Source organism: Solanum stenotomum, unplaced genomic scaffold, assembly GCF_019186545.1.
Source record: "Solanum stenotomum isolate F172 unplaced genomic scaffold, ASM1918654v1 scaffold31315, whole genome shotgun sequence".
NCBI classification, from domain to species: domain Eukaryota; kingdom Viridiplantae; phylum Streptophyta; class Magnoliopsida; order Solanales; family Solanaceae; genus Solanum; species Solanum stenotomum.
This window is the reverse complement of record NW_026031391.1, coordinates 24,929-49,358: the sequence shown is the minus strand read 5'-3', so window position 1 is coordinate 49,358 and position 24,430 is coordinate 24,929. Positions and strand designations below refer to the sequence as shown.

The window sequence follows — 24,430 nt, the reverse complement described above, 5'->3', positions numbered from 1 at the left end:
GTTCAACTCAACAAGATCACAATGCAATCTTTTATGCAAGATGCAAATAGGACAATTTCTATTGACCTTCCTAGCAACAATATATACACCAATAGGAGTAGACACCTTATATGACTCACGCAACAAGTCGGGCTCAACATGAAACTTTTTGGCAACAAAGGGGGTGACAAAAGAAAGAGAGGCACCCGGATCAATTAATGCATATACATCAAAGTCAAAGATTTTCAACATACCGGTAACGACGTTGGGGACTTCATCGACCCCTTGCCTCCTATGCAAAGCATAAAATCGATTGTGCCTTGGGGCACCATCTTCTCGGCCCCCTCTCCCCAAAGGAACCGCATTGACACCTTGTCGACGGACCTCCTTACCCTTGTTGCGATTTCGAGAACAATCCATTGCCTTGTGCCCCATTTCCCCACAACTGTAGCAAGCACCGGTATTTCTCAAGCACGGGCCACCATGGCCCTTACCACACTTCAGACATACATCAATAGGACCCATACCATCAACACCTTGGGCCCTTGGAACGTCATTGGCAAACCCCCTATGGGGCGCATGAGAAGACCCTTGGCCTGGATGAAACCGGTCATTACTAACTCTGAGATATGTTGTTGCTGTAATAGTAATGAACAAGAGACATTTGTACATTTATTGAATGTCTTGAATCATATCATATTTGGAGGTTGTTCAATTAGGCAACAGGTCTGCATTTTCATGTAGTACAACTCAAACAGACATTGGAGGAATGGTGGAAGGATGAATGTGCTACTAAATTAAAACCAATATTTAATGCAGTTTTTGCTTTTATAATATGTCAAATTTGAAAGAGAAGGAATGTGATCTAGCATGGTGGTAGTATGTCTAGACAAAGCATGATATTGGAGATTCTTAGAAATGTCTATTTGTTTACTAGGTACTGATGTACCATGAGTTTACGATATTTTTAATGCATTATACTTGCAACACCCCAGAAACTAGTAGGTGAAACTAGAGCCTTACGTGAGAGTTTTAGAGTTTAATGTGAGGGTTAGAATTGTGAAATGGCTTCTTGTACTTAGGATGAGGGGTTTAGGGGGTAAACGTCAAGGTACGACTCCCCAAGAACCAACCAAGGGCCCTTGAGTAGGACCTAAAGCCTAACCCCAAAACTTCCCAAAGCCCTTGATGTTATGATCAAATTGATGATTTACTACTGTTTTTATAATGAATTCCTCAAGAATCCATGAAATTCCCCATTCTTCCAAATTGGATCTTAAAGTCTGGATATTGATTTATGTAACTAGAATGTTATAGAGTTATTGAATGTTATGATTGATTTAGTATTGAGTTATGTCATTATGATGACATTACATGTTTTCCATGGCTTACCCTAGGTTAATTGATGAAATTGAACTAATGTGGGTTTGTGCCTTAAAGAAGGAAATTGAAGACTTAGAGATGATCTTCTAGAATTGATGTCCTAAGTAATAATTGTTTAAGAATGGGAGCTTGTAGACATGAATTGAATTAGGTTATAGTATAAATTATGGACCATGACTTGTAAAGCTTGAAGTTGAACCTCTATAATGATTGATGACTATAATCACCTAATAGTGAAGAATGTGATTAGAATGCCTTGAAATCTAGGTATATATGATGAATCGTGATTAGTAGTGTTGAGATTGAGTTAATATGATGATATGACTATAATTAGTTAAGAATGAAACATGTGGTTAGATTATCTTGAGAATTAGGCATATGTGATGACCATATGAGGTATTGCTTGAGAGTAAGACTTGTAGTATGAAGATGATTTCCAGGGCTTTAAGGGTAAAAGTTGATATAAATGAGCTAATGATGTTAAGGCTTTAAGAGGGAAGCTATCATGTATGTTGAATTGTAAATGGCATTATTGTGGAATGACTTTACCCACATGACCTATAATATGAGTACATGAATTTATGTACGTAGTAATTGAACTACTTGACCTATGATTATATCCATGTCTAATGTAGTGAATTCTAGATGTGTTGATTTAATGTGATCTATGATCCTTGAATGCAAGATATGAGAATTATGCATGATTGTGAGATTATGTACATGCTTTATGAACACTTTGAGAGTGAAGTGGCTATGATGATGATAGTGTTGTTTATGTCATTGAAAGGACAATCTCACACACACACTACATGCATGAACATGATTATGATGTAACTATGGTGTTGTTGAAAGACTATGCTCATATACACCCTTACACATGACTATGCATGAAATGTCCATGATCGTGATTATGGTAATATATTGAGTTGATTGAAAGGCTATTCTCATGAACACATAATGAACATGATGTGAAAGGTTTTCTCACATAATGAAGATTCTAGGTTGAAAGGCAGTTTTCACCAAATTGAATCTAACATGAAGACATGGACTGTGAAAGTTTATTCTCACGCATGATCTAATGAGCTATCCTAATGAAACAAGTTAGGATTCAACAAAATACTCCATGGGAATTATTCTTAGCACCGAGTGGATAATGAAAATGAGATAGAGGCTCTCCCGTTAAGTAAGGTCGGGTTTCTAAAGGTAATCTCAGGAGATGGAAGCTCCCTCGTTAAGTAAGGTTGGGGTTTCTTGAAGCAATCTCATTATCCCATAAACTACATACCCCCTAGATTATTTAGCTATTTGATCCACCTAAAAGTTAATACATTTTAGTTCTACCTTAGGCAAGTAGGACACCTCTTTTCGGTGTGGGGTATGACACCAGATTCCATGTTAAGCTCACATGGTCTATGTCGGTTAAGGCTAATTACCACTATGAACAAGAATATGAGTTATGTACTATGGTTACTCAAGAAGCTCTATAAAGTGTGGGTGGGAGTATGGGACTTCATCCATGCATTGCACAAGTAGGCTTTGAGAGTAGTTATGGTGTGTTCCTCAATGTATAATGACTTATGAAATGATGAATGCTTAACTTGGATTGTTGCTATGAGTTGCTTTCCTTGACATGACTTATTAAATGTGAATGTTCCTTGTCTATGAGTATTAACTAAGGATGATATCAAAGAATGGTAAATATGATTAAGGTGGCCTAAAAGTGGTACTTAGTATAGATGGGATTATGGGATCTTATCTATGAATTGCACAAGTATAACTTAGGGTTACTTATGAGATGGTTCTATTATGCTATGATGATTTATATGTTGAATATGTTTATGACTTATGCTTTCACACTAAAGTGCATGATGGTTGTCAAACCTAGTAAAGTGCATGCTTTTCAACTACAATGTCCTTTTTAGCATGTTTTAAAGGTTTTTATGCATGGCTATCATACTTAGTGCATTTTTGTGCTAACCCATATTTTCTAAATTTTCCCCAAAGTGTAGGGTTTGGAGATATTGACTTCCATCCTCGTGGCTCATAGTATATCAAGAAGAAGAAGTTTGGTAAGTCCGCATAGCATTCGAGGCTTGACCATTATGTCCTTTAAGTCTTTCATTTTATGTTTAGAGCTTTTGTATGGGCTGTGTCCCAAAGTTTTAGTCTTAATGGTTATAGATGGTTTCAGACAAAGTGTAGACTTCCGCTTGTTTTTATAAAAGATTTTGATTGTAAAAGAAAAAGTTTTAAATTTCCATACCATTTCATATTATCTTTTGTCATGATATGCTAAGAGGCTTGTATGAGGCTTTTCAGAGTCTTCTACGCCGTGTCACATCTACGGGGTACTCCTGGGTTGTGACAATACTTGAAATTTGTGTGCATCTTAGGCATTTTTGTTATTAGATATGATGGTGTTTGGTCTCATTTTGCAGGAAATCAGTTTGAAGCATTTGCCGTTGAATGTAGTTGAAACAACAAGAGTTCGGCAACCTACGAGCTCACCCACGAGCTGTCACTCAGTTGACGAGCCGTAGGTGGAAGCCGTGGGTCAGTGGTTTAAGGAAGTCTGACCTAAGTGTGGAACCACGAAGGCAACCAACACCCCGTAGCTTGAGTGATAGACCATCGATGGGTGTCGTCGTTTGATTCAGAAAGTTGAGTTCCAGTACTTGAACCACAGACGTGCAAGATGGATCGTGAATGGATCTACGAACCATAGGTGGCAACCATTGAATGAGAAGACCAAGAATTTTGCCAACTGCTGAACCACAGAGGTGACCCATGGACCGTTGGTTGATCCACGATCCATCGTTGGCAACCGTCGATCGAAAACTACTAAAACTGGATTTTCCTTATTTTCATTTCCTACTTGGTTTAGGACTTAAGTACTATAAATAGAAATTGTAATTTACGTTTTATAAGGGCTAGACCTTTTTGGAGACTATTGTTCTTGACTTTTGGGATTATTTTACAAACACTTAAGCAATTTAATTCTTGAAGTTCGTTTTATGTAATTTGCTTTTGAGTTTCAATTCTAGATTTTGGTATTAATCTATTTTGATTGTAAGTTCATGATTTGTCTTATTAACCCTAATATGAATTGTGAATTCTCAAGCATGAGTAGTTAAATCCATAATTAGGGTGGTGTGAACCATGAGCAATTAACAATGTATGAATAATAAATAAGTAATTCGAGAATACTGTAAGCATGTATTGTTAATCCTTTCATTTAGAATGCATTCTACCGGTGTGTAATGTTAGAACTCATCTTATTCCTACTTATCGAACCAAGGAAGTAATGGATGACAAAAGGATTGAACAACGGAGATTTAGTTGAGTTTAGCCGCTATCTAATAGTTTGACCTTAGCCATTGTGATGCGAGGGATAATCCGAGGTTAAAGGTATGGGTTAGTAAAGCATACACCCGTAGACGAACCAAGTTGCGTGGTGAAATTTCCTATTTGGAGGACCAATCACTTAGGTATACCTAACTTATCAACCTTGCATGTTAACACTAGGATCGAGTTACTATTATTAGGAATACTGCGTTAAGAGCTTATGAGGAACACTTATGCCCTAGTTTTCATCTCATATTGATATCTCAAACCGCAAATCCTATTTACTTGTTACTGAGTGATACAAATCAACAAACTGTTATTCTATTTAAAAATAAACCCTTGTTATTTTTCTCGGAAATCATTTGACTAAACGTAGATAATCGTAAGTAGCCTAAGTCTGAACCATATTCCACATGAGACCGAACCTAACCTAAAAGTTAGATTCCTTATTTGACAACGACCGCTTATACTTCTTTTGGGAGGTATAATTTGGGCATATCGGGTACAGATACCCATGGTTAAAAGACATCCCAATGAGTAGGCCATTGATTGTGAAGTTTTTGGAAGGGTGTACTCTACTGATTCAAACCAAGATTGTGAGATGGCTACACCCTCCTATGGGTAAATTCAAATGCAATACTGATAAGAGATTAAAATGGGAAGATGATATATGTTGAATCACGGGTGATGGAGAATGTCTCAGTTATTGAAGTGGAAATAAAAGCTATTAGAATGGGTATAGACTACTGTGTTGAACACAACTTAATACCCATCATCATTGAAACAAATTCGTTAATGGCTTAGAAAATACTATGTGGAAGTTGGGAGGCCCCTTGGTTAATATCTCCGGTTGTAGGCAACATTAAGGGACTGATGATGTAAATAAAAGTGGAAGTGATACATTCATATCGAGAAGAGAATTCAGTAGCAGATTTATTTTGCTAACATTGCTTTTTGATTTTGTAGGTACAAACAAGAAACAATTCTATAACATAAGTGAAGCACCTCAATAGGTACAAGCAATCATTCAACTGGAAATAAACAACATGTTGAATCTAAAAATAAGGAGAATACATAACACATGTTACATGATGCTATGATATTGAGCAAACAACACTTAAAAGTACAAATGGTATACTTCAATCAGTACAAACAATCATTCAATTGAAAATAGAAAACATGCAGAATCTGTGAATTAGGAGAATACTGAACACAGGTTACATGATGCTATGATATTGAGGAAACAACACTTAAATGTATAGATGATATAATTCAATCTGTACATGATAACGCTCAACTACACTTCATCTGATTCTAAGTGTAGGCAGTCGTAATCCAGTATAAACCCAATAAAGGGTTGGGGTCGATCCCACAGGGAGTGATACGGTAGAAAATTTGATTATGAAGTGAAAGGAGTGTTCTAATCGATTGTATAACTAGACATTTTTGAAACAATTAAATTAAATGGCAGGGGTTTGAAAATTAATGTCAATTGAGGGGATTAGAGTGAACAATTAACAACTATGAACACACGAGGGTAAACAAAGAGAGGGATCCTTGGGAGTATGATCGATTGAATGCCAATTTCGCTATATGGAAGATTATTATTTACTAAAAATCGCTGAATCTTAGTGGGTAGGCTAGGCTTTAGGTGTAGTAGTCATTTCTCGATCAACTATTACGAATCAAGCGAGTTCTCTCGAACCTCGACAAGCATAGCACATATAAACAACCCAATACCTCAATTAATCTACTCTTTCAAGCTTGATTGGTAGGATTGAATTTAGATCCACTTTCTCAAGATAAATCTATAATAACCCAATCACTATAATCATCAATTAATAGTTTTAACTCTAAAACTGCTTTCTCAAGCAAGCTTAGAATACTAGGCTAGAATTGTATTTGCAACTACAATTCATCAATTAAAACTCAACTACTAATTGAACCCACTTCAAGTCAACATCAAAATTATTAAATACTAACACCCATAAGCTAATTGAAGCATTCAATCACATAATCACATCCCAATAATGGAATTTTAGCCACATATGATAAAGAACAAGAAATAGTTACCAACTATGTTTTCCATTAGCTTGGGTAGCAATCCACAAGTCTTCAAAATGCTTGAATTGAATTCAAAATCCAATAAACCCTAAATCTCTACTCAAAAACTTAGAGAATAGTGTTAGGGATCAAAAACCCAAAGCTAGACAATATGGGAACTCTCAAAAACTTCAAAACTCCTGTTTCTTCTTTTGAAAATTGCATTTATACGTTTCCAGATTTTTAGCTTCGGAGCCATTTGGTGAAATAAGTCGGGCATCGCCAACTAGGTCGGTGATGAGCCAAGTACTCCTTCTTCTCACATTTTTGTCTTACCTTTTCACCAATTACTCTGTAACTTTAGGCGGGCTCAGTCTCTATTGTCGATCCAGTCAGCGTGTCGCCGAACTCCAGTTTCCTCACCGAGTTGGCTTTGTCCATGCGTTGGCTTGCGGTAACTTTTGGCAACCTGAAGAGCCACTCGGTGATTCACCGAGTGGCTTTGGCGAGCATCAACCTTGCTTTTCTTTAACTTTTTCATCCTTCTTTACTCTTTTTTGCCCGGTAATGTCCTTGCCTTGCTCTTTTGCCTTCTTTGTTGTAAATTAGCATTTAAACATCAGTTTAGAGCACAAAATAGGGATTGAGGACATTAAATCTCTGAATAAGAAGCCCCAAATGAGTCTAAATCCCCAACTCATCAGTACAAACAATCATTCAATTGGAAATGGACAACATGCAGAATCTTTGAATTAGGAGAATACAGAACACATGTTACAGGATGCTATGATATTGAGCAAACAACACTCAATAGTATAGATGATATGCTTCAATCGGTAAGCTACATAATTATTTCAGCTGGAATTTCATCTTTTTAAACAGTGTTATTAACCCCTTTGGGGTTCAATCTATTGACAAGATAAAATTAAAGTTGGAAAATAAGGTAAAAGGCGTAGTAGGTCATCATATTTTGTCAAATCAGTGGCTATCTCATTTCATTCCTTTTGAGGGCGAAGTTCACAATCAAATACCTTTCATTCCAGCAAAGACCTACCACATTCATGTGGAAGAAGTCTTCATTGGTAACGAATCATAATACCAATGAGATTTTTGGCGTTCAAGTGATTACAAGCCGGACATGATATTGTTTGTAGAATATGAAGGTCGGACGAGTATGGTAGTGTCGAGGAAGCCATGGATACAGAGCTTCAATGTGGCTATTCAAAGATGATGACTTGAAATGGGATTTTGGAAACCTCTTGAAACTCTTGCCTTTCTATTGTACTTGATTATTTCCTTTTTTTGTTTTCTAATTAGTGCTATAGGTATTTCTTCTTTTCTCTTTTTATTTTTGGACTCGAACCACTTTTGTGTTTGGTTGATGTACTACTGTTTTATTTTTGGTTAATAAACTTGATTGGGTATTTAGATTAAAAATAAAATAAAATTGAATGATAAATTATTTTTAATATTCAGTCATAAGAACATTTTTCGGTAATTTTGACCAAAAATATTTATTAACATGTTTATTAATTATATGGTTGAGTTGGATATTTTTTAGGAGTAAAAAGAAAAAGAAAATGAAAGAAAAGAAGAGTGAGTGGAAGAAGAATGGTAAAAAGGTAAAAAGGTAAAAACAAAAAAAAAGGTTCACTATCCAAGTGCCAAAAGTAGAATGGAAGCCTCACAAAAATATTGTTGGTTGTGCCTCTACAATTATAAAAAAAATTCAAATCTTACCTCCTTCATCGAGCGTCTTGATATTGATCTAATCAATTAGAATGTTTGGTACTTTGTTGTTGTACATAAGCAAAGTATTGAAAATCGTATTTACTTTTTCTATTTCTAACCATCGGGGAGATTCATCCTAGATTATTTTAGCGTGCCCGCCGGCCCCTGACCTGCCTCCAATTCATGCGTTTTCAATTATCCTAAGCCGACCTATCATTCATTGATTAGGGTTAAGGAAAAAAGCTAGCTGAAAGTGATGACTTCTTTTCAGTGAAAGCTAAAAGCCCTAGTATAGTAAGAGTGTGTAGGGCTGATCATAAACACCGAAAAACCAAAAAACTGAATGGAACTGAATTATTTCAATATTTCAGGTTTGGTATTTTAGTTTTTGGTTCGGTATTCGGTATATATATTTGTATTTTTTGATATTTTGGTTTGGTTTTCGATATGTAATGTCACGCCCCGAGACTACCCCCTGCACGTAACACGGGACCTAGGATCACGAGTGACCCCAAACTAACCCTGCTAACATAATCATAACCATACTAAAGATAAACTGAAATAATATTAACTAAGCGGAAGCTAAATCTTGAAATAATCTGAAAATGATGGGGAATACCCATATACTAAATTTGAATAAAGATAACTGAGAGTTTGAATACAAAAGAAAAGTCAAACTCTAAGACTAAAGATGAAACTAACTATGTCTGAAATAAAACCTCTACTGACTAGAAATGCTGGGACATGCCCCAGCTAGATCTAGCAAAACTGTAACTAAAGCTAAAAGCAAGAAAACAATCATGTCACTAGTCCTCGAAGAATGAGGACTCACCACTGATGTTGCTGAACTGAAGATCAGGAACCAATCTATGCGTGATCTGACTACTGAGGACCTGAACCTACATCACGAGAAAATGTAGAACAGAGTATGCGTCAGTACTTGAAAGGAACTGAGCATGCAGGATAGAATGCAACTAAATAATAACATAATTGAACAAGCAATTAAGCAAATATATGATCTGAACATGATAAGGATACTGAATGTACTGAACATAGCTAAACTGAATGTAATGACCAAGTTTATAACATGCTGAGACTGAATGCTGAACTTTACTAATAACATGATCAATGCAATAAAATCTAACTGAACTGTAAGGGAGCTACTAATAACCGACATAAAACCACATGAGCTAAATATGGAGTCCGATGTATATGCCCCATCGAGAGGACCCAATATACCCTGCCAAATGTATAGAGGCATGCTGGCGTGATCACTAAAATGATGCCCACTGAGGGGACTTACAACCTATGGGGCACGTATTTCAGGGACTTGAGGGTGACTGACCCTAGTCCACTCGGTATTAAGCTTCCCATATGATTAAGTAATTAAAACGTTATGATTGAAATGTTGTAATACTAGATAGCTCAAAATACTGACATGCAACTGAGAATGCAACATTAATATACTAATAATAATGCATTTAAAAACTGAGGCATGTTTATATATGACTAAATTAACTGGCCTAGCATGTGTAATTCATGAACTAAAAGAACTACATAGCTAGGGTTCTGAGTTTATGCATGAACCTGGGCAATAACGATACTGAATTCATGATAATACAATTTGGATCGTTCTAACAGCTAAAAACCCAACAATTCTAACATTCAAGAAAACCTTAAGTCAAGATAATCATAAGGGAAACAACATTCTGACTGAAATCTAGGGACCTAATGGGTGAAAGGAACCCAATAGTGAAATCCCACATACCTGGTGATGAATTTCACGAAGAAATCATTTGATTTTGGGGCTTAAACTGAACAAAACCTTGTTGCGTTCTTGAACTAAGGTTGCTCGACCTCTTTATCCTCTTACTCTCAAATTTTTTAAGTTTTGATAAATAATCTGACTTAGGTAAGTCCTAGTTATGTTTCTAGGCTAAAATTGACCAAAACCACGTAGTTTAGGGTTTAAATGACGTAGTTTAGGTGCCCAATGAATACGGGAAAAGACTGAAATAACCTTACTTAAAAATCTGACGGGGCTGACCACGGCCACTCTAACGGACCGTGGAGCTGGTCGTGGTCTTGGTCCAGTAGTTGGTGGTTTCTGGGGTCTTGTTCATGAGCCCCTACAACGGCTCGTGTTGATGAACACGGACCGTGAAGTTCCCCGTGGTCCTCACCTGGGCTTAGGTTAGGAGGCCTAGGGCCTACTAGATAGCCTTCACGGACCCTACCACAGCCCATGTGGAGGACCACGAATTGTGAAGGTCCTCGTGATCGTCACTTAGGCTTAGGGGGGTTGAGGCTAGGCTAGGGGGGCCACTGGTTCTGAATATACGAACGTCACCACCGTCCGTTGTCAAGACAACGACCCGTGAAGGGTCCCGTGGTCTGACATCTGGGCCTAGTGGAGTTTAACTCCAGACCATGAGAAGTGCAACGGACCATGGATCCTATCACAGTCAATGAACCCTACCGTGGTTCACTGCTTCTGGTGAATTTCTGCAAAAAAAAATTAGGTTTGGTTTTCGAGGTGTTACTGTAATTTTTGTGTTATTCGGTATTTCAGTTTACCAAAATATATTATATTATAATATATATTAATATTATATTAATTATTAATATTAAATAATAGATATTATAATTTAAAATTAAAAGCAAAAGTAGGTCAAAAGTTTGTGTTTCCAAACTTTTGTTACTTTTCCACTTTACACTTTACAGACCATCCATCATTCCCACTTCCCAAAGGCCAAAAGTGACTGTTCCTAGTTCCCAGTTCCTAGTTCCGAGTTTTGGTGATCGGCCACAAGCACCAGCCGCCAGTCGACCAGCAGGCAACCGCAGCACAGCAGCGACCGACGTCGACCAGCACGCAGCACAACAGCAACCAGCCGTCAGCCGACCTTTCCAGTTTCCACACAATCAAGCGCCAACTGTGAACCGACCACTTTCCACTTCCGGCGACCACCATCAGGTATTGTATTCTATAGATTGATTATTTTTTTGTTGTTAATATTTCTGCTTCCATTTTAAGTTAACAAGTTTCAAAATGAATATTTCTTCTTCCATTTATTTTTCTTTCTGATTTTTTCTTTTCGCTTTTGTTACTAGATAGTGTGTGAATTTATTGCGAAATATTTTTTTTATATAGATGGCTAAACAAAATCAATTAAATGTGGGTGTGGTTGATCAAAGTGTAATAAGTATGGCTGGTTCTACGGATAATACATCTACTAATAGCAATGATGCGTCAATTGCCACAGAGGAAACAAAAAATAAAGAAATGGATCCTAGATCTGCTGTTTGGCAACACTTTGCATTTTTTTTTGAAAATGGTGTATTAGTTAAAGCAAAGTGCTTACATTGTAAACAAAACTATGTTGCTAATACACTAGAAATGGAACAAGTGGACTAAGACAACATTTGACTGACCGATGTAAAGTGTATAAGCCCCCGCCTGTTACATCTGATATTCAAAAATTGTTAAATATTCAAAGTAACAGTTCTTCGATAGATACTTGGAAATTTTAGCAAGAGGTAGCTAGGAGAGCTTTAGTTGAGATGATAATTTTTGATTAACTAGCTTTTAGTTTTGTTGAAAAAGAAGGCTTTAAGAAGTTTATGAGTAAAGTCCAACCTTTGTTTCATATTCATTCTCGTAGAACCATAACAAGGGATTCTTATGAAGTTTATGGTGAATTGAGAATGAATTTGAAAAAGTCTTTAAGAGAAATACAACCAAGAATTCGTCTCACAACAGACACATGGACTTCGGTGCAAAGAATCACTTATATGTGTTTGACTGCTCACTTTATTGATAGGGATTGGATGCTTCATAAAAGAATATTGATTTTTTGTCCTATCACTAATCATAAAGGTGAGCATTTGGCTGAGTGTATTAGTAATTGTTTACTTGATTTGAACTTGGACAATGTCTTTACTGTTACGGTTGATAATGCCTCTTCAAATGATGTGGCAGTTTTAGAGTTGTCCAAAAAATTAGATATGTGGGGAACTAATATGATGGAAGGTAAGCATCTCCATGTGACATGTATGGCTCACATTCTTAATCTAATTGTGCAAGATGGTTTGAAAGAAATTGTCCTTCTATCAAACGGGTGAGACAAATGATGAAATATGTTAGATCATTTTTTACAAGGACAAGAAGCTTCTTGAAATGTGTTGAAATGCAAAAGATAGAATGCGATAAAATGTTGTCTTTAGATGTGCCTACTAGGTGGAATTCCACCTATTTGATGTTGGACACGAAATAAAAGTTTGAGAAGGCTTTGGAGAGGTTTGATCTTTATGATGGTAATCTAATTCTTTTCTTGCTACTGATGTTTGTGAAAATCGAAGTATTGCAGGTTCAATTCAATATGAGGATTGGGCTAATGTGAGGAATGTCACAATGTTTCTTGAAAATTTTTATGAGCTCACATTGAAAGTTTCAGGTTCACGGTATGTTACTTGTAATGTTCGTTTTGAGGATATATGTGAGCTTGATGCATATTTGAAAGTATGTATGACAAGTGATGATGTTGATTTGAGGAAAATGGCTTCGGGGATGAAAGAAAAGTTCAAGAAATATTGGGGTACTCCTGAAAAGATGAACAAAATATTTTTTATTGTTTCTGTTTTGGATCCTCGTAATAAATTTGTGTATGTTAGTTTTGCTCTTGAAGAAATACTTGGGGAAGAAAAGGGAAAGATAGTGAATAATGAAGTAGATGCTTACTTGAAGAATTTGTTTGCGATCTATGTAAGTAAGTATGCAAAAGGTTCTAAAAATCAATCATCTTCATCTAACTCATCTGATTCATCTACTTGTGGTCTTTCTCAAAATGTGAAAACAAATTCTTTGAGAATAAGTTTTACATGAAGAAACAAAAGGAAGATTCTGGAAGTTTAGGTGTTAAATCTGAGTTGGATAGATATCTTCTTGAAGACCAAGAGCTTGAATCTGAGTATTTTTAATATTTTGATTTGGTGGAAAGTTAATTCTCCTAGATTTTCTATGCTTTCACAGTTGGCTCGAGATGTATTGGCTATTCCTATGTCGAGTGTGGCATCAAAATGTGCATTTAGCACTGGTGATCGTATTCTTGATCCCTTTAGAAGTTCATTGACTCCCAAATGTGTACAATGCCTTGTTTGTGTCCAAGATTGGCTTAGACAAGAAACTAAGCCTATTTGTGTTGAAGAAAATTTGGAGTTTCTTGAAAAAATTGAACTTGGTAAGACTTTTTATTTTTTTATTTATTTTTGAAAAAAAATAAAATACTTATTGTGTTGTATGACATATTTGATTTTCTTATTTATAGAGATGACAAATAGTGGAAGAAACTCTTCCATTGTTTATCTATGATTGACTTGCAAGTTTCTAGCATTTAATAGTGGTGAGCTCAATACGTCATTTATTTAATCATATCATTTTTTTTAATCTTAAAAGTAGTATTCTAACATTTGATTTTATTTTAAAAGGTCCAAGAGTCAATACAATGAAGAAAGGTGTAAAGTACCGAGTTTTATTAGTGTTTTTGTAATTTTGTTGGCACTTGAGACTTGAAAGTGGTCTCATGGAAGAAAGTCAAGAAACTACATTGTTGCTCAATATTGTTGTTTGTTATTGTTGGCACTTGAAACTTGAAAGTGGTCTCATGGAAAAGGCTACATTGTTTGTTGCTCATTATTGTTGTTTGTTATTGTTGGCACTTGAAACTTGAAAGTCATCTCATGAAAGAAACTACATTGGTGCATTATTGTTACTTGTTAGATTGTTATTATGTTGTTGTGTAATGGCATGATCAATTGATCATTGTATTTGTGTAGTGAATTTAGAGAAGAAGAGGATTTAAGGTTCCTTTGGAGGTCAAACAACAAATCAGTCAGGTCAAACGCTTTGATTTTGTTAACTTCTGCAAATTGCCTTTCTATTCGTTAAAATGAAACCCTCGTCGCCGTGCTGTATGATTTTGTGAGACAGTTGACAGTCACCGGCTTGTTTGAAAAGGCACCAAACAGTGGGTCCACTTCCCACAAAGGAAATCTGGGTGGGACAAGTAATAAATGATCAAATCACAAGTTGAAAAAACCTCCAAAGGAACCTTAAACCCTCTTCTTCTCTAAACTTTCTTATAATTTATTAACAAGGGCAAATTTCAATGTTAACGACAATTTAGTATTTTGAATCATACAATAATTTTAAAAATAAAGTAAAATAAGCAAAAAGAAATAAATATAAATAAAATAAACAAAAAAATTACAAAATTTTAAAAAGCCCATTAAGCAGGCCCATAACAAAAAACCGAACTAACATAAATCGAATCGAAATAACATAAACTGAACCGAAATAATAAAAACCAAACCGAATTATTTCGATTCGATGTTGGATACACGTTATACAAGAACCAAAAATCGAAAAAATCAAAAAAAAAAACCGAAACTGAACCAAAATACCGAATGTCTAGCCCTAGAAGTGTGGTTAGTAAATCATCCCACCCTACTAATCCCTTATTCAAAATCTCCTACCTATTGCCTTCATCTTCTTTTCATTAATAATCATTTGTCACAATTATGTACAAGAAATAACAATAAACTTTTGTCGAAATAAAATAATTAATTTCTGCTTTGTTAGAATATTTAATACTTAAATCAGTTTTTTTTTATAAACAACTACATACAATATAAGTAAAGAAAAAGGCTGAAGAAATGAAGAGGGTTACAGAGAGAGAGCACTCTGGGGGTGGGGGTAACGAGATGATGTGAATGGTGGATAGAAATAGATAATTGCATGGGAGGGGAACATCGAGAGGAGGAAGATGTGCCTTCTCTATTTTTTATTTTTTTAAATTAGTTTAGGTGCATAAGTTGGAAAAAAAATATTATTTGCAATTGTTTTACATGGTTTAGAGTGTGAAACACTGCCATATCTGAATTCATGTGTCTGGAATTTTTAAACAGATTGTTAAGAATAGTGTTTTTTTGAGAGATAGAAATAAATAATGATGAGATAAAAATTTGTGTGTCTTGTTTGGTTGTTATGTTTGGATAACTTATCCCATTATTTATATCACAATGATGATATAAGTTATCCCATATACATGGTGAGATAAGTTCTCAGGACTCTCAATCAAATGACCCCTTAGTGTATTAGTAATATTGCATGTTTGTATTAGTTATGCCAAATTTCTAATATATTATTTGGTTTGATATATTAAAAATAATATACATTACATAATTTTTAAAAATATTTATAAAAATATCCTTTACAAATATGATGTAAAATATTTTGAGAGATCTTTATATCTTTAGTCATGCAAATGCATACACTAAATCTTTGTAATAGTTATATCATGATTTTTCATGTATATTAATAATATACACCTTGATACACAATAATGTATTACTAATATAAATATTATTTTTCTAACACACTCTACCAATAAAATCCTTAAATAATTCTACACATATTCTACCAAATAATAAGTGGATAATACAAATACTCCCTCCGTTTCATTTTATATGTCACATTTTTACTTTGCATTTATATTAAGAAATGGTGTAACTTTATCCTTCTACCCTTATTTAATATTTTCTTAAATAAACTTTATTAATAAATGACAAGATTAATTAACTATTCTATCAAGGGTATTAGGCAAAATATGGTAATTTATGCATAAATTTTATAAAATGACAAGTATTGTGGTTTAACTATTTATAGAAAAGAATGACATATAAAATGTGAGGGGGAAAGTAGCATTTAAGAGATCGTAAAGCATAAAACATATTCCATGGATTCAATGCTCGCCTTCTTATGACCCAATCAAGGAAAAAGGTAATGAAATCATTTATTTTATTTTTTAAACAAAAAATGAATTAATTTAATATTTAAGAGATAGAATAAAACAAAATCCATCAATTGTCTGACACACTGCATTTTGCAGAGAAATAGTACGTCCACCAGAATTCTCCAAACAAAATCATCAAAATAAAACAGACATCTTCAATTAAATAGCACAAAAAAGAAAGCAAAATCGACGAAAATAAGGGGTAAAACAAAATCTGAAATACAAACAACTTAATAACCAAAATTACAGATAAGATTAAAAAGCTAAGGTTTCATTATCCATGCATATGCGTAAATACTTAAGATTAATAACTACTACTTAATTATATTCAAATCCCCAGCAAAGTTGTCCATACGTCTTTTGTATATTCTCACAGCCATAACCAGAAGCATTCAAGCGATTCTCAATCTCAAAACAAACAAAAGCATCAAAACAAGCATATTCCACTTGTTCTTCATTCAGAAATCGATAATCCCACCTGCTCCTAGTTATATGAGCAGGCTTCACCATCTCCTTTCACTACTAAAAAACTACTAAAAAACGATTGAAGTAAAAGCGACGGACGGCGTCGCTCCAAAAAGCGACGCCATTAGCCATACTGTCCGTGGTTTTTTAATTAAAATAATTTTTTTAAAATCGACGGACGGCATTGCTTAGTCCGTCGTTTTTTTTCGCGGATTTTTGCTAATTAATTATTTTATATAGATAGCGACGCAATCCGTCGCTTTTTATTAAAAATAATTATTTATTAATTTAAAAAAAGCCACGCCGTCCGTCGCTTTTTATTAATTTTAATTGTTTAATTATTTTTTAAATTAGCGACGGACAACATCTTTATGTCCGTCGCTTCTTGGTCAAAATATCTGGTCAAATATTTTAAGAAAGCGACGGACAATGTCTCTTAGTCCGTCACTTTTTGGTCAAAATATTGGTCAAACATTTTTTTTAAAAAGCGACGGACATAGAGATGTTGTCCTTCGCTTTTTTTAAAATATCTACACTAGCAGACGCGATTTTCCCTATTTCTCCATATAAAAAACAAACTTGAGAAATATTTTGATTTAATTTTATTTAAATAGCCTTCCGGAGGATGATTTTGTGTAAAATAAAAAATAAAAAGAATTATAATACCGACTTTCGGATGTCGGTAAAATTAAATAGTATGTAATAAATTAATATTTTCAATAAACTTTAAATAAATTGTCCTCTGAATGACGGTTTTATATAAGTTAAAAAACAATTTAATATAAAATACCGACCTCCCGATGTCAATAATATTTAATTAACATGATTACTTTGTATTTATCTTAAAATTTAATGTGATACCGACCTCATGAGGTCGATATTTTTTATTATATCTAATTACTTTTAATAAAAGCGACATCCGGAGGTCAGTTTGTTAAAAATATTCCTATTAATCATAATTTTGCTATTGTGCATAATATTAAAATTTTATTTTACACCTACAATTAATTGTTCAAAAAGTGTAACAATTTTGTATACTTTTATCAATAAAAAGTTAGAATTCGTGGAATAAATAAAAAATTATCTATAATCCATATTGAGAGTATGAAACTACGTTGATATGAATTAGGAGATAATTATACTTATATTTATAGAGTAATGTACAAATTCTATCAGTCTGTCGTCTAATCATGAACTTAATATCTCACGTCATGATGTAGTAGAGGTGAAGAGCTAACATATAATCCATTCGAGTATGAAATGCGAGATAGTATTATTATATACGTTCGATCTTGAATGGATGTCAAGTGTAGTGATCACCTCCTAATTATGATGACATGTAAAGGATACTTCATCGGAGTATGAAATACGTTGATTAATTATATATTCCTCGAGTAGTTTAACAAATCAAGTCTTATATACTAGTTGTTCAAATATGAAATACATAATCAATTAAAGAAATATCGATGATCAATTCAAGGAGATTTATATATTAAATTTGATATTGATAAACTTTTGTTGATCAATAAAATTAAATTTATATAATTTAAATTTATAAAATTAACTTGATCGATAAATTAAATTTATTAAATTAAACCTCTGTTGATGTGTAATTAAATTACATATATATATGTGTGTGTAATTTTAATTAATAAAATCAACCTCAAGAGGTGAGTTTATATTAAAATAAATTAATAAATACCGACCTAAAGAGGTCGGTATATTTAAATAATTATTTTATTTAAATAATATCGACTTTACCATGTCGGTATGCTGACACCCAATTTTGACCGACCTATAACCCTTTCGGAAGTGCTATTTGGTTAAATACGTATTTTTTAAAAAATATTCTGAGTTTAAATTTTTAATCGATTTTGTCTAAAAATTATATATTTTAGTTTGCATCTTTATAAAATTATCGTAAATATTATTAAAATATTTTTAAAATTATAAGTAAAACTCGAAATAATTATTTTATTCGAATGTTTAAATTTTAAGTGATTTTTATTATATAAAATGTTATAATATTTGTAGTATTTTAATTGGATGGCATTTTTTAATTTTTATCGAAATCATTTAATTTTTAGCCCATTCTGATCTAATTCCTTTCAATCTAGCTTTTTTCTTATCGAATTCATTGCAATTCTAGCCACCTCAATCCAATTTTGTTTTTCAATTATAGCCTCTTATATCAATTTTAGTTGCAATTTTAGCGATTCATTCATTGCAATTATAACCCTTTTGTCCAAATCTTGAAACATTAGTTTAAATCTGAACCGTCCATCCTTTAAGTGAATCCTAGATCAAATCTTAGCTGCTCATCTTAACTAATCCAATAGCTCAAATTAAATCTACCTAACCTTCCTATTTTTGACCTAAAAAAAGACCAAACCCTTTTTTCAAAACTCATTCTTTTCTTCTCTGTAAAGTAGCGCCGCAACCCCCTCCATCAGTGAGAACTGGCGAGAGTTCCACCATCACCGGTGAGCTCTCCCTCTCACTCCTCCCGTTGCCCTCCTCCCGTCGCCCTCCTCTTCTCATCTCTTCTCTCCTTGCTCCCTCCCGTCTCTTCTCTCCGGCGAGAATGGCGAGACAAATCGCTGCCTCTCTCTCGTCTCTCCAATCAATGAAAGCTCGCTGCTCTATCTCTCCCTCAACTGCTCCGGCCAACGAGCTCCAAGTAATCAACATCAGCAGCCGGCGAGGAGAGCAACATCATCTCCGGCCAACATCAACAACATCTCCGGCCAACTGACCTCGACCTCGACCCACTACCCTTCTCCTTTAATTCAAGGTTAGGGTTTCATAATATTATTTTTAATTTCTTTCAATTTGAGTATTGAATTTGTTAATTAGTGTATTGAATTAGTTTTTTTTTATTGATTGTTAGTTAGTAAGTGAATGATTTAGGGGTTTTTGATTGTTAGTTTGAATTAGGGATTATTTGATTGTTAGTTTGTGTTTGTTGATTGTGAAATGAAAATTTTAATATTGGGGTTTGTTTGAATTAGGGTATCTTAGGATTTGTTTGAAATTCGGTATTTCTTGAGTTAATTAGTTTGATTTTGGAATTGTAAGATTAGATTGAATTAGGGTATTTAAGGAGTTGTTTGAATTTAGGATTTTACCACTAGTTAGATTTTGAGATTTTAGGACAAGTTTTAATTTGTGATTTTAAGACTAGTTTGAATTTTGAATTTAGGACTAGTTTGAATTATTATTGAGATCTTAGGACTAATAATAGTTTGAATTTGGAATTTTAGCACTATAGTTTAATTTTTGAATTGTAGGAGTACTTTCAATTTGTGATTTTAAGACTAGTTTGAATTTGGAATTTATGACTAATAGTTTGAATTATATTTGATATTTTAGGACTAATTAATAGTTTGAATTTGGGACACTAGCTAGCTAGTTTGAATTTGGAATTTTAGGGATTTGAATTACAACTTAATTAGAACTTATAATTAATTATAACTTGAATTTACTATAAATTGAACTTAATTAGGAATATGAACTTGAAATTAGAACGTGAACTTGGAACTAATTAGCTTGAATATATAACTAATTAAGTTTAGAAATTAGATATGAACTTGAATTGAAACTTGAACTTATTAAAACTTGAATATATATATAAATAAATATATATATATATATAACTAATATTCTTGGATTTGAAGTTTATATTTAACTAATTTAAGAACTTTTCGTGCTAGGCAACTGAGGAAGCTCAACATCTAAAAAAGTTGATACAAGACTATATTGCTTCTTTCATCAAAGTTGGAGATAAGGTTGGTGCTTCTAAATTTCTTAAGTTCAAGTACAATTGTTTTCAATGAAGTGTTTGTGTCCATCTAGTATTAATACTTAGCTTTAATTTTGTGATAGTTTTTTTATGTCCATCGAGTGTTTGTTATACATAAGTACCAACACTAGTTGATCCTATTGATGACAAAATTGACTTTCTTGCAAGATCGATTTGTGTTCATCTAGTGTTGATATTAAGCTTTAATTTAGGAATAATGTGTTTGTTAAGCATAAGTACCAACACTAGTTGATCCTATTGATTACAAAATTGATTTTATTGCAAGATCGATTTGTGTCCATCTAGTGTTGACACTTAGCTTTAAATTTAGAAATAATATATTTGTTAAGCATACGTACCAACACTAGTTGATCCTATTGATGACAATTGATTTTCTTGCAAGATAGATTTGTGTCCATCTAGTGTTGATATTAAGCTTTAATTTAAGAATAATGTGTTTGTTAAACATAAGTACCAACACTAGTTGATCCTATTGATGACAAAATTGATTTTCTTGCAAGATCGATTTGTGTCCATCTAGTGTTGACACTTAGCTTTAAAAACTTGTTAAGTAGTTAAAGTTATAAAGTTGTTAAGTTTTTTAAATAAGTTAAATTAAATAATGTGGTTTTGTTGATGGATTTAGTTGTTGGAATTAATTCAAAACTAAACTAGTTCAAGTTAAAAAGGTGTTTAAATAAGTTAACATAAATAATGTGGTTTAGTTGGTGGATTTAGTTGTTGTATTAAGTCAAAACTAAACTAGTTAAAGTTTTAAGTTGTTTAAATAAGTTAAAATAAATAATGTGGTTTAGTTGGTGGATTTAGTTGTTGTATTAAGTCAAAACTAAACTAGTTAAAGTTGTTATGTTGTTTAAATAAGTTAAAATAAATAATGTGATTTAATTGGTGGATTTAGTTGTTGGAATTAAGTCAATACTAAACTAGTTAAAGTTATAACGTTGTTAAGTTGTTTAAATAAGTTAAATTAAATAATGTGGTTTTGTTGATGGATTTAGTTGTTGGAATTAATTCAAAACTAAACTAGTTCAAGTTAAAAAGTTGTTTAAATAAGTTAAAATAAATAATGTGGTTTAGTTGGTGGATTTAGTTGTTGTATTAAGTCAAAACTAAACTAGTTAAACTTGTTATGTTGCTTAAATAAGTTAAAATAAATAATGTGATTTAGTTGGTGGATTTATTTGTTGGAATTAAGTCAATACTAAACTAGTTAAAGTTATAACGTTGTTAAGTTGTTTAAATAAGTTAAATTAAATAGTGTGGTTTTGTTGTTGGAATTAATTCAAAACTAAACTAGTTCAAGTTAAAAAGTTGTTAAGTTGTTTAAATAAGTTAAAATAAATAATGTGGTTTAGTTGGTGGATTTAGTTGTTGTATTAAGTCAAAACTAAACTAGTTAAAGTTGTTATGCTGTTTAAATAAGTTAAAATAAATAATGTGACTTAGTTGGTGGATTTAGTTGTTGGAATTAAGTCAATACTAAACTAGTTAAACTTATAAAGTTGTTAAGTTGTTTAAATAAGTTAAATTAAATAATGTGGTTTTGTTGGTGGATTTAATGTTGTATTAAGTCAAAACTAAACTAGTTAAAGTTGTTAAGAGTTGGTGGTAAGTTCTAATTCAAACTTTTAAATAAATAATTAGTTGATTCATATTTATCGTTATAAATTTTAGTTTTATTCATAGGAAAAAGAATTGGGACGCACTCCCATTGAACCGGAGGTTTTCAAGAAGGCTCATGCCAAGAAGAAAGAAAATGAGTAGGATCCAGATGTGTGGGTGGAGGAAAGGGCCAAACGAACTTTTGTAAGTTATTTAATATAAATAATATATATTAATAGTGAATATATTTATGATATGTATATATACTGATGTCAATTTTTATATTTAATATGCATAATGAGTTTCATCAGTACGTCGTTGAGAATCTAGATAGTTTGATCCAATTGATACCTAAACTTTCCACCTAGATTTGGAAAGAAAAAGTGGTAGGGGGACACACAAGGGTAGAGTCTATGGTCTAGGCTCTCGAAATGATGTAAGACGACTCCAGTCAGGCTTAGAAGGAATTTGATCGTCACGTCAAGCCGAGGCAGTTAACGGTATTCAGATTGCTGCTATGGCAGCTCAAATAACTAAGCTTACAGCGGCACTGGGAGAGTCGGAGCGGAGAAGAGTAGCTGAACAAGAAAGCATGAGTGAGACCATTCAGCAAATCAAAGAACAAGTGATGAACCTCGCTCGTCGACCTACTACTTCGGCTCCCGATGACACCGACGACGAGAGTGATGATGATGATTATGTAGAACCCACTCCCTAGTTTAGATCTTTAGATATGTATGAACTTTTTGTAATTTTGAAACGAATTTTGAAAGACTTTATAAGTCTTTAATTTGTGATTTAGATACTTTTAAATGTTATTTTAAGTTTGTTGTTTTATGTTTTGTTTAGATTGTTTATAATTGTGTGTGTTTGATTGGGCTAAATAGTATAGAATTGAATTGAATTGCATTTGCAGGTGGGCAACAAAAACTGCCAGTTTCTGCTTTCAAAAATATTACAGGAAAAGCGACAGACAATGTGGTATTATCCGTCGCTTTTCTGGGTTTTATTTTTTTTAAAATTCCAGAAAAGCGACGGACAACGTGGTTTTATCCGTCGCTTTTCTGGGTTTTATTTTTTTTAAATCTCAGAAAAGTGACGAACAACGTGGTTTTGTCCGTCGCTTTTCAGGGATTTTCAAAAATAAAATTTTCAAAAACAAAGAAAATTAAAATAAAGCGACGGAGTCCGTTGCTTTTGTTAAAATTTTTTTTTAAAAAAAATAGTCAAAAAGCGACGCTGTCCGTCACTTCTTTAGCGACGCTGTCCGTCGCTTCTTTAGCGACGCAGTCCGTTGCTTTTTGAAAAGCGACACTGTCCGTTGCTTTTTGAAGAGCGTCGAGCTAAAAAGTGACAGAGGTGACTACGTCGCTTTTCCATCGATTTTGACCAAAAAATGACGCAATTCGTCGCATTTGGCCATCGTTTTTTGACATCTTTTTAGTAGTGTTTAATAAAACAACATTACACTACTCTTTCAGCCCAGTATTTGTCCAATTCTGATACCCCAACCCAAACGCGATAGCAACCAACTCTCTTAAATCCACATAATAACTCACAATAAGCCCGTGATCTCGCTCCAACTTTTCCATATTAGCCTCGATTCCAACCCCAACAAAAGTATAGGTGTCCAAGAATGTAACGAGGGATTGTGGAATATGGTTGCGATAGTGAAGGAGTTGGAATATTAGACAACTGCGATCGACGCAGAGCTGAATAGTTGCAATTGGGTTTTGTGTTTGGCCGTAATTGGGTCGCCACTCAATGTCAAGTCCAACGATGTCTCTGAAACTGACATCAGATTCTACATATGTGATCGAATGAGTGACAATTTCTGGGTCCGAAGTAACTGTTGTTAGGATACTATCACCATAGAAGTAAACATTGTAGTTTCTGTAGCGATGGTCCTGCACTTGATGAGCTACAATGCTCTGATTCATGGCTATTGATCAGTAAAGAAGGTAAGGGTTTTGAGAAAGGGTTTCGTGGTAAAGGGGCTCTTAAATAGAAGAAAAGAGAGAGGAAATTATAAGACTAGTATTAATTGGGCCATGGGCCATGGACCCATTCCACAACTACACTTTAGTGAAAATATCTTTTGGAGTCCATTGATTTCAATAAGGAAAAATTACTTGGCTCAATACTTTTTAATAAAGGGAAAAGGCTTGACATACTCTTCAATTTTGTCCTTCATATAATAAACAAC

General features: G+C 33.5%; 1 pseudogene; it reads right to left on the bottom strand.

Moving 5' to 3' along the window:
- Nucleotides 1–16,652: 16,652 nt before the first annotated feature.
- LOC125851981 (Werner Syndrome-like exonuclease) lies at nt 16,653–24,164 on the bottom strand (annotated as a pseudogene).
- Between the last annotated feature and the right edge of the window lie 266 nt (nt 24,165–24,430).